Source organism: Protopterus annectens, chromosome 2.part0, assembly GCF_019279795.1.
Source record: "Protopterus annectens isolate FY-2018-M chromosome 2.part0, PAN1.0, whole genome shotgun sequence".
NCBI lineage: Eukaryota > Metazoa > Chordata > Ceratodontiformes > Protopteridae > Protopterus > Protopterus annectens.
In genome coordinates, this window is record NC_056728.1 from 1449078703 (window position 1) to 1449091453 (window position 12751).

The following is a 12751-nucleotide window of genomic DNA, read 5'->3' on the forward strand; positions in this document are numbered from 1 at the left end:
TGGGGAGGTACTGAGCTAGTATTGGGATGCCTACCACCTCCAGTTACCAACAAAGAAGCAGAAGATTGAACAATGGCAGGAACAGAAGGAATGGGATCAACTCTAGCATGTAATTGGCACACACGTTGAGATAATTGTTCTATTAACTGTGGCAAATGCCCCACTCCATCCTGTTGTGGTGGGGTCAAATCAAGAATAGTTGGTGTTCCACAAGGACTGTCCAAAGCCATAACAAACTCCAACAGACAGGAACCAAAGTAAGACAAACTAGTGAAAAACAAAAAGACAGCTTGGAAACACCAAACCAAATTCTCTCTGTTTAATTCTTTTTCAGTTTAATGAAGCGCTTTTCGTCTTGCACATGTGGCAAAACTTCATCAGAAACTGAACAAACTTCAACACAAGCAAAATATACACACCCTTTTTGTCACGACACTTCTAATTAAAATCTTGTGTCCTCAAATATAAAAAACTTTCTTTAGAAGTTACTTACTTATGTCAATGTGTCAATGAAAACATTGTTCCCAAAGGCTTACGTGCCCAACAATACCCTACGGGGTTAGAGCTAGGTTCATTGTTTCATAAAGAACTTATTGAGTTGTTTCATATTCAGGGACTTGCCCTGTTGAACCTGATGATTAAACATTATGAAACTTCTATTAACCTTCTACAACAAGAAGCTACGAGCTTAGATACTGCTATTAAGGGTCATGTAAACTTTTCAAGATATGCTTTTGATTACAACAGAATTTTTGACAGTATAGACCAACAAATGATGAAATTTAGAGAAATTAAAGTAAAAAAACTAGCTAGAGACCGTAAAGCATATAGTGAGGGGAATGATTACCCCCACCCCAAATTCACAAGTAGCGAAATCCAGCAATGCTGCTATGAATGTATTTTTGTGTAACACAGCAAAGAGAAATGAATTAACACATGGTCAATCTGTCTCAAATGATAGTAGTGCACTTCCATCAGGTGAGGGACCTATGTTACCCCAACAGACAATTGTGAATAATACATCAGCTAATGCCCAAAATTTTCAGCATCAAGCCAACCAATACAATCTGAGATCAAAGAACAAGAAACCTCATTCCAACAACAACTACAAAGGGAAGAATTGGAAATGCAGGAGATGATACCACCTCTTTTTGCACCAGCTTCCGCGACAACTAATGCTGTAGATTTTGGACTAAGGAACATCTTTATGAATAATGATAAAGATTTTAAAATTTACAATTTTTCTGATGTTGCTATAGATCAACCACTGGTGGAACTATTAGCCAAGGGGTACACTTTCGTCCCCGTAAGAAAAGCAGACTTAGTTAAAACTTTAATTGATTTAAAATTATTTGTGCGTAAACTCAATTTGTCTATTCTTTTTGTTGATAATATTATGGTTCAGTCTAGTGCATTATATCCTTTAAGTACTTTTTGTCCCCCTTTACACCCAACTTTACAATGTTTTGAACTCATTTGTGAGTTGGATTTATGCAATGTTTTAGGGGTGGGTAGTAATCATAAGCAGAACAAAAGGAAGAATGTGTCATCTGTAAATGTTACTAGTGAACAACTGTATTTATTACAACTAATTCAAGAAGCCCCAGTCCGTATTATGGCCCCAGATAAGGGAGGGGGGCTTGTTGTTATGAATGTGGAGGACTATGTCAATAAAATGGACCAAATAGTCCGAAGTCCCACATATCAGTTGGTTTCACGTAATGAGTTAATCCAAGCATATAGTAAAATAAAGTCTCATTTATATGAAATGTTGTTAGAAACCAGGATTACTACTGGCTTGTTTAGATATTTATCTATGCCTTCGCCAAGGATACCTGTTTTGTTTGGCATCCCTAAGGTACATAAAAATGTGAATAATCCACCTATGCGACCTTTGGTGGATGCTAGGGCAAGTATAACTTACCCTTGGGCAAAATGGGTAGACCAAAAGTTGAAGAAGTATGTAACTCAAGAGAAATATATATGTAAAGATTCTTGGTCGTTCTTGTCACAAATCAAGAATTTAGAATTCAATGCTGACTTCAATTTTCTAACAGTGGATGTTGTAGATTTATAATCTTCTATCCCCCATGTGGAAGGCATCGAACGAGTCAGTAGTTACTTGGGAGCTAAAGTAGTAGCCTCTGATGAGGTGGCTTTAATAGAGGAAATGCTTGACATAATCTTGTATAATAATTTCATTTTATGTAATGATAAGTTATATGTTCAAAAGACCGGTGTAGCTATGGGGTCACCCTGTGGGGCAAGTTATGCCAATTTTCTAATGGCCTCATGGGACCAAGAATTTATCTTTGGTAAACAAGAAGTGAAACAGTACATCCAGTTCTACACATGGTTTTTGGACGATATTTTTATCATTTTTGAAGGAAATAAGGAAGCAGCTAGTAAACTAGTAGATTATCTTAACAACACTACAGATTTCCTTTCCTTTACTTATGTATTTGAAATGACCAGGATTTCATACTTGGATGTGGATCTTAGAAAAGATATGGAAAGGAATGCATATGTAGTGAAAATTTATAGAAAGGCCACATATTCAAACTCTTTATTACATTTTAGCAGTTGCCATCCATGGCATCAAAAGAAATCAGTGCTGAAGGGCCAACTCATGAGTGCTGCCCGTATGGTCACGTTGGACCAGGATTTCATGGATGAATGTAATAATTTGAGGTCAATGTTTGTTAGGAGAGGTTACCCAGTAGACTTTTTTGAGTGTCTACTGGAAGAAGTAAAATACAAGAGAGAACAGGGGTTGTATAAACCCATTTTGTCCATTGGTTTACAAAGTGTTATAATAAGTGACAGAGAATTACAACAAAAAGAAGTATGGAATTTAAGTTTAATAACACCCTATAGTAGTAATGCAAGGGAAATAATGTAAATTTTGAACAAAAATTGGGAAATAATTAGAAGAGACCCACACCTTTCTTACAAGGTGAAAAGCAAACCCCGGATTATTTACAAGAGGGGGGCTAATTTAAAGGAATTATTACAACATAAAAAACACCCCACAGTGGAAGTGTGGCATGTACAAATGTGAAATGTGTAACTACTGTAAATACATGAGTACAGGACAAGACATTGAAGTTAAAAATATTAGTTTTAAAATCAAATTGAAGTACACTTGTCAGTCCAAGTTTGTGGTTTATGTAGCTCAGTGTCAATGCTGTGCAGCATTTTACATAGGTAAAATGAATAGAAGGTTAAAAGAACGAGTATACGAACATCTATATAAAATAAAGACCCTTAACAGAGAAAATGCACTGGCTAGACACATTATATCCTATCCACAACATTCATTTTTGTTCAAAGCAATTGATTCAATTGTTGATGATAGTCGGGGGGGCCCGCTTACACTTTTACTTGAGCAACTTGAGTTAAGTTGGCAAATATGCACTGGGGCAATGTTTTACCCAAGTATGAATGAGACAATATCTTTAAACAATATACTGAAGTTGAAAAATCTTGAACGTTAATGTGTGTATGCATTTTTATAAAATGCGTTCATATTTGTGATACTTGACTTCATTTGACTCGAATATGTAAGTTTCTGACTTCTTAGTTAACTAAGTAATATTATATTTTGAGAGTCAACACAATAATTTGAGATATAGTATTGTTAGTGTATGTATGTTTGTATATATATTTCTATCACCATTACAGGTAAAAATTCTGAAGGAAGGGAAGGGTTGAGATGTTCAAAAATATTGTTAGTTATGTTTGTTTTAAAAAATGTTTTAAGTAGCAATAATGTGGATTTGCCTTTAAGACACTAGATTTTAATTATAAGTGTCATGTGACAAAAAGGGTGTGTATATATTGCTTGTGTTGAAGTTTGTTCAGTTTCTGATGAAGTCTTGCCACATGTGCAAGATGAAAAGTGCTTCATTAAAATGAAAGAGAATTAAACAGAGAGAATTTGCTTTGGTGTTTCCAAGCTGTCTTTTTGTTTTTCGCTAGTTTGTCTTACTTTGGTTCCTGTCTGTTGGAGTTTGTTATGGCTTTGGACAGTCTTTGTGGAACACCAACTATTCTTGATTTGACCCCACCACAACAGGATGGAGTGAGGCATTTGACACAGTTAATAGAACAATTATCTCAATGTATGAGCCAGTTACAGGCTAGAGTGGATGCCATTCCTTCTGTTCCTGCCATTGTTCAATCTTCTGCTTCTGTGTTGGTAACTGGAGGTGGTAGGCATCCTGATACTAGCTCAGTACCTCCCCATCTGAACTCACAAACCAGAAGTGTGAAACAAACTGGAAGTGATGTCACACGAGCTGAACAATTGCACCAGAGGAGTAGTCCAGGTGGCAAAAGGGTGCCGAATGGCAGAGAACCTACAGGTTTAACAGCTTCAGCATCTGGTTCAACAATTCTACCTGTTTTTTCCAACAATCAGCCAGGTAGTGTCAACCTTACTAACAATATAATAACTGACAAATGACTTAATTTTAGAAGTTTTACAGGATTTAATACCATGAAAGACTTGCCATCTTTTACTCAGTGATTGGAAACGCCAATTCCTTTATTCCAATCGCAACCCAACCAATCAACATCTTCTGAAATAGAGGACTCAGGTAACATAGTTTCATTATTAAAAAACCTTGACAAAAAACTTTTCAAATATAAAAACTTTCTTTAGAATTTACTTACTTACATCAATGTGTCAATGAAAACATTGTTCCCAAGTGCTTGCGTGCCCACCAATACCCTACGGGGTTAGAGCCAGGTTCATTGTTTCATAAAGAACTTATTGAGTTGTTTAACATTCAGGGACTTGCCCCATTGAACCTGATGATTAAACATTATGAAACTTCTATTAACCTTCTACAACAAGAAGCTACGAGCTTAGATGCTGCTATTAAGGGTCATGTAAACTTTTCAAGATATGCTTTTGATTACAACAGAATTTTTGACAGTATAGACCAACAAATGATGAAATTTAGAGAAATTAAAGTAAAAAAACTAGCTAGAGACCGTAAAGCATATGGTGAAGGGAATGCTTACCCCCACCCCAAGTTCACAAGTAGCAAAGTCCAGCAATGCTGCTATGAATGTATTTTTGTGTAACACAACAAACAGAAATGAATTAACACATGGTCTATCTGTCTCAAATGATAGTAGTGCACTTCCATCAGGTGAGGGACCCATGTTACCCCAACAGACAATTGTGAATAATACATCGGCTAATGCCCAAAATTTTCAGCATCAAGCCAACCAATACAATCTGAGATCAAAGAACAAGAAACCTCATTCCAACAACTACAAAGGGAAGAATTGGAAACGCAGGAGATGATATCACCTCTTTTTGCACCAGCTTCCCCGACAACTAATGCTGTAGATTTTGGACTAAGGAACATCTTTATGAATAATGATAAAGATTTTAAAATTTACAATTTTTCTGATGTTACTATAGATCAACCACTGGTGGAACTATTAGCCAAAGGGTACACTTTCGTCCCCGTAAGAAAAGCAGACTTAGTTAAAACTTTAATTGATTTAAAATTATTTGTGCGTAAACTTAATTTGTCTATGCTTTTTGTTGATAATATTATGGTTCACTCTAGTGCATTATATCCTTTAAGTACTTTTTGTCCCCCTTTCCACCCAACGTTACAATGTTTTGAACTCATTTCTGAGTTGGATTTATACAATGTTTTAGGGGTGGGTAGTAATCATAAGCAGAACAAAAGGAAGAATGTGTCATCTGTAAATGTTACTAGTGAACAACTGTATTTATTACAACTAATTCAAGAAGCCCCAGTCCGTATTATGGCCCCAGATAAGGGAGGGGGGCTTGTTGTTATGAATGTGGAGGACTATGTCAATAAAATGGACCAAATAGTCCAAAGTCCCACATATCAGTTGGTTTCACGTAATGAGTTAAACCAAGCATATAGTAAAATAAAGTCTCATTTATATGAAATGTTGTTAAAAACCAGGATTACTACTGACTTGTTTAGATATTTATCTATGCCTTCCCCAAGGATACCTGTTTTGTTTGGTATCCCTAAGGTACATAAAAATGTGAATAATCCACCTATGCGACCTTTGGTGGATGCTAGGGCAAGTATAACTTACCCTTGGGCAAAATGGGTAGACCAAAAGTTGAAGAAGTATGTAACTCAAGAGAAATATATATGTAAAGATTCTTGGTCGTTCTTGTCACAAATCAAGAATTTAGAATTCAATGCTGACTTCAATTTTCTAACAGTGGATGTGGTAGATTTATAATCTTCTATCCCCCATGTGGAAGGCATCGAACGAGTCAGTAGTTAGAGAGCTAAAGCAGTAGCCTCTGATGAGGTGGCTTTAATAGAGGAAATGCTTGACATAATCTTGTATAATAATTTCATTTTATGTAATGATAAGTTATATGTTTAAAAGACCAGTGTAGCTATGGGGTCACCCTGTGGGGCAAGTTATGCCAATTTGGTAATGGCCTCATGGGAACAAGAATTTATATTTGGTAAACAAGAAGTGAAACAGTACATCCAGTTCTACACACGGTTTTTGGACAATATTTTTATCATTTTTGAAGGAAATAAGGAAGCAGCTAGTTCATAGGTTCATAGGTTCATACTAGGCTATCTGCCCTAGGGCATTTATAAGCCTAGCCAGAGTGTGTGTGGCTTTCACCACCCCTTAGGATGAGAATACTATACCCATTAGTTTGCTGTGCCTCTGTCCAGCAGTGATACAGAGATGATTCCCGGGGTAAACCTACGATCTCCCATCCACTCGTCAAGATTTCTCTTGAACAGAGTCAGTGAGGGGCTCTGCCTCACATGGACTGGGATTCTGTTCCATAGTGTAGGGAGTCTCTGGGTGATGAATCTGTCCCTCCAGCATGTCCTATTTATATCTGTGTTGAGGTTTAAGTCTCTTGCTCTCGTGGCTCTGGTGGATTTGGATTTTTTGAGGTGGAGCATGTCCGTTAATTCCGGGTTGGACATGGCCTTGTATGTCAGGCACAGATCACCTCTGAGCAGACGGTATGCGACTGAATAGAGCTGGAGTTTCTTCAGTCGGGCATCGTATGACATATGTTTGAGCCCCTTTATCCTTTTGGTGAGGAACTTTTGGGGTCTTTCCAACTGCTGCAGGTGTCGGGTAAGATACATTCCGAATGGGGCATTGTACTCAATCATTGGTCTGATAAGTGAAGAGTACAGGGGTACAATGACCTCTCCTGATCTGGATGTGACTCCCTTCATGATCAGGTGGGCAATGTAGAAGGTCTTCCTAACCACTTTGGCAATGTGAGTGTCAAAAGAGAGGTTACTGTCAACTTGGGTCCCCAGGTCCCTGATAACTTCTTCCATGTTTAATGGATTACCACCTATGTGGTAATTAGGGGTTACCTTGTTTTTCCCAAAGGGTATGACTATACATTTTTTGGCATTTAGCTTAAGGCCATGGCTCTGGCACCAGTTATCCATTTCTATGATACCTTTCTGGAGGATGTCTGTGTCTGATGGAGTGTCAATTATGGTGCCCAGTTTGCAGTCATCTGCAAATTTTGTCAGCCACAATCCCCCTATGTTTGCCTGCACTTCAGAAAAATAAATGCCGAACAAGAGGGGGCCCAGGACTGAGCCCTGTGGGACACCACTCATGACCAGCTTAGAGTCTGACATGGCACCAGCAACTCTAACCCTGTGTGTTCTGTCCTTGAGCCAGTTTGCAACCCATCTTGTGACATATGGGTTTACATCTAAGCTGGTGAGCTTTTCTATGATGCCCAAGTGGGGTATTGTGTCAAATGCTTTTGCTAGGTCAAGGTAGGCTGTGTGAACTGCCTTACCCTCATCAATGGCCTTAGTGACTGTTTCGAAAAAGTCGACCAAGTTCAAGAGGCAGGATCTGCCCTTGACAAAGCCAAATTGGGTAGGATCCAGTGTCTGTAGGTCCCCAATGTCTTTATTTATGAGTTCCATTATGATCCTCTCCATAGCTTTGCAGACAAGGCTCGTCAAGCTTATGGGGCGGTAATTTCCAGGGTCCGTAGAAGCACCGCCTTTGTGGAGTAGGACCACAGTTGCCGTGCACCATTCTAAACTAGTAGATTATCTTAACAACACTACAGATTTCCTTTCCTTTACTTATGTATTTGAAATGACCAGGATTTCATACTTGGATGTGGATCTTAGAAAAGATATGGAAAGGAACGCATATGTAGTGAAAATTTATAGAAAGGCCACATATTCAAACTCTTTTTTACATTTTAGCAGTTGCCATCCATGGCACCAAAAGAAATCAGTGGTGAAGGGCCAACTCATGAGAGCTGCCCGTATGGTCACGTTGGACCAGGATTTCATGGATGAATGTAATAATTTGAGGTCAATGTTTGTTAGGAGAGGTTACCCAGTAGACTTTTTTGAGTGTCTACTGGAAGAAGTAAAATACAAGAGAGAACAGGGGTTGTATAAACCCAATTTGTCCATTGGTTTACAAAGTGTTATAATAAGTGACAGAGAATTACAACAAAAAGAAGTATGGAATTTAAGTTTAATAACACCCTATAGTAGTAATGCAAGGGAAATAATGTCAATTTTGAACAAAAATAGGGAAATAATTAGGAGAGACCCTCACCTTTCTTACAAGGTCAAAAGCAAACCCCGGATTATTTACAAGAGGGGGACTAATTTAAAGGAATTATTACAACATAAAAAAGACACCCCACAGTAGAAGTGTGGCATGTACAAATGTGAAATGTGTAACTACTGTAAATATATGAGTACAGGACAAGACATTAAAGTTAAAAATATTAGTTTTAAAATCAAATTGAAGTACACTTGTCAGTCCAAGTTTGTGGTTTATATAGCTCAGTGTCAATGCTTTGCAGCGTTTTACATAGGTAAAACGGATAGAAGGTTAAAAGAACGAGTATACGAACATCTATATAAAATAAAGACCCTTAACAGAGAAAATGCACTGGCTAGACACATTATTTCCTATCCACAACATTCATTTTTGTTCAAAGCAATTGATTCAGTTGTTGATGACAGTCGGGGGGGGCCGCTTACACTTTTACTTGAGCAACTTGAGTTAAGTTGGCAAATACGCACTGAAGCAATGTTTTACCCAGGTTTGAATGAGACAATATCTTTAAACAGTATACTAAAGTTGAAAAATCTTAAACGTTAATGTGTGTATGCATTTTTATAAAATGCGTTCATATTTGTGATACTTGACTTCATTTGACTCGAATATGTAAGTTTCTGACTTCTTAGTTAACTAGGTAATATTATATTTTGAGAGTCAATACAATAGTATTGTTAGTATATGTATGTTTGTATATATATTTCTATCACCATTACAGGTAAAAATTCTGAAGGAAGGGAAGGGTTGAGATGTTCAAAAATATTGTTAGTTATGTTTGTTTTAAAAAATGTTTTAAGTAGCAATAATGTGGATATGCCTTTAAGACACAAGATTTTAATTAGAAGTGTCATGTGACAAAAAGGGTGTGTATATATTGCTTGTGTTGAAGTTTGTTCAGTTTCTGATGAAGTCCTGCCACATGTGCAGGACGAAAAGCACTTCATTAAACTGAAAGAGAATTAAACAGAGAGAATTTGCTTTGGTGTTTCTAAGCTGTCTTTTTGTTTTTCACTAGTTTGTCTTACTTTGGTTCCTGTCTGAAAGACAGTTATATGAAACAGTTAATGTAACTGTTCTTAGGCTACTGGATTTAATAAAGTAGAAGATCCCACGTTGTGTGTTGTGATAATTATCCAGTTTTTCGACTAACGTTTTTTGCATAATGTCATGGGGTTGATTACAGCTATATGTCAATTTATTACTTCATGATATTTTATATTATTATCATATATTTAACTGCAAATTTCTGTACTTCCCTCCATATACAACATTTCATTAACATGCTATTTCAATAGTGCAACAAGACATCATTTGCAAAAACATTGTAGCATCAACAGGGAATATTATTAAACCAACATTATCCTGCTTATGAACAATTTCACCAACCAACTTATAACAAAAAAATGCCAGGAAATCCAAGTACCAAACACAGGTTTATTGACTAAAAGACGTTGAGCACATTCTTCCCTATCCTTAGGGACTTCCTCAGAACAAACATAAAACATTAACTCAGCCCTTAATTACCCTCAAATCTCAATGCAATTAAGTAATTAAAATCAAGTTGTTAAATTCAATTAAACAATATAAATCTCATTTACAAAATACTGAACAAACAAACTTGCACTATTTAAAAAAAAAAAAATATATATATATATATATATATATATATATATATATATATATATATATAATCACATGCAAACCACTATTAAAATACATCTGAAAACTAAAGCAGTAACTATAACTAGCAGCCCGAGAGGTAAATTTTCCGTTGCTAAAAAGTAACTGACAAAAATAAAATATGAATACAAGAACCTGGCAAAGTCTAGACCAGAGGCAAAAAACAAAATGTCAGTAATGCTGTATGAAATCATCCACCATAACAAAAGGTCCAAAAACTAAGCAATAAGAATCTTCAAATAATAAAATCAATCCATAAGGTTTATTGAGAAATCGGTAAGTGATTTTGCAGTAGAGCTTCTTCAGACCAAGTACAAACAAAAGGGGTTTACACTATATATACACACATATTATCAAAGCTTTCTCCAATCATAGGCCACTCCAGATGACTGATAAATTAACAAGTTGCAAGCACTTAATTAAATCCTTCATCTAAAACCAATGAATATTCATTCATTCAAGTACTAGAGCAAGCAGATGAACAATACTAAAAAGAACACATGCAAGAATAGTTAATAAAAATGCATACAAAGCTAAAACCTATCTAAAATACCCTGAAAACAAAAACAAAAGCAAAACAGGGTATTTTAGATAGGTTAATATTCATGTCTATTTAAATTATTAAATAATTATTTTCTTGGAAACAAATTCCCCGAGGCCTTAGGTTTTGAAACAATCCTAATGGTGCAAGTGAAAATGCTGATATGCTAAAAGAATTATATGAACTGTTCGATCAGATGGGGCTGGAGCTCCTAGAAATAATGGTTAAATTCAACACTAACGTGTTGGAAGTGATTTCTCAGAGACTAGAAACTAACAATAATTTAATCTGAGGGGATTTGGTTTTTGACTAATATCAAACCAACTATAATAATATCTTGGGCAAAGTGGATGGCATCTGCAATAATATTTTTTTATGCAAATGCAAAAAGTTAAAAAGAGACCTGGAGGAATATGTAAATGAGAAAGTGTACCTATTGTCGGTGGGTAACCATGGTAACACCAATCAAGGGACAAGTTGTGGTTTATGAAATGAAGAGGAAATGATGTCCAATCAGAGGGCTCATCAAGGCCAGCGCTTTAACCATTTGAATCACAACGGAGATGTTAGGCATTCAGAGCACTTACAAGAGAAGGAGCAACGATGTGTGGGGCCTTTTTTACAGGAAGGGGAGACATCCTACAATTATCAAGGAACTCGACCAAAAATGCAGAGACAGCAGAAATTTCAGAAATAAATCTCTTGGACATAACATTTAATGTGGAAGTAGGCAAACTTTTTGAACAACCCTTTTGGAAGCAAGATAGTGGACAACAGAATGGAAATGGTGATTTTGAAATAAAAGATGTTTCAAATGGCACCAATTATTTGGGAGAAAGTACTTCTGAATGTTGCAATGCTGTTGATTATGGTTATGAAGGAATAGATTTATAACTGTTGTTAGATGTAATAGAAGGGGCAGGTTTACCATAAATCATACACAATACAGCTCAGGACTTTAAAATTTATAATTATTCTAGCAAATGCTTAAATACTTAGCATGCAAACTTGTTGGCAAAGGGCTTCACCTTTGTGCCAAGTAGGAAGGGTAATATTGTTGAAACGCTTATTTATGTTATGTTATTTGTATGTAAACTTAATTGTAAAATATTATTTAACAATGCTGCTGAAAATGAATGTGCTGCTATGAAAAAGACTAGTATTTTCAGTCCCCCAAATAATCATTTCATGGAGGCATTTGAGAGAATGTGTGAAAAAGATATGAGGGATTATTTTAAGGGATAAGGGAAAGAATTATTTAATAATTTAAATAGACATGAATATGGGCTACTAATGGAAATGGCCAACGATAAAAAGATCCGTATAATGAAGCCTGATAAAGGCAACGGAATTGTAGTAATGGATAGGTGTGATTATTTAAATAGTATGAATGCATTATTTATGGAAGGAACATATAGTGAAAGTTCCTTGAACAAGGTAAACATTATGTATAGGCTGATAGATATGGCACTAGATGACATGCTGTATCAGGGACAAATAAGAGAAGATAAGTACAAATATATGAAAAATGACCACCCAATGTTATTCAATGTCTTTGGTATCCCAAAAATACATAAATGGTTAAAAAATCCCAGCTTTTGGCAAATTGTAGATGGTAAACGTTCTAAGACTTTCTTCATAAGTAAGTTTTTGGACACCCACTTACAAAAAGGTTTAAATTCCTTTTCCAACATTAGTAAGGATTCTTGGAACTTTCGGGAGAAATTAAATTCAGTGGAAGTAAGTGAAGATATGTATTTAGTTACAAAAGATGTTTGTAACATTTTTTCAGTTATACCTCACGTCATAGGTCTAACATGGTTGGAGGTTCAACTATTAACGACACAAATGTATGATCAGGATCAGGTTAACAAATTTCTGGCATTAATGGAACTAGTA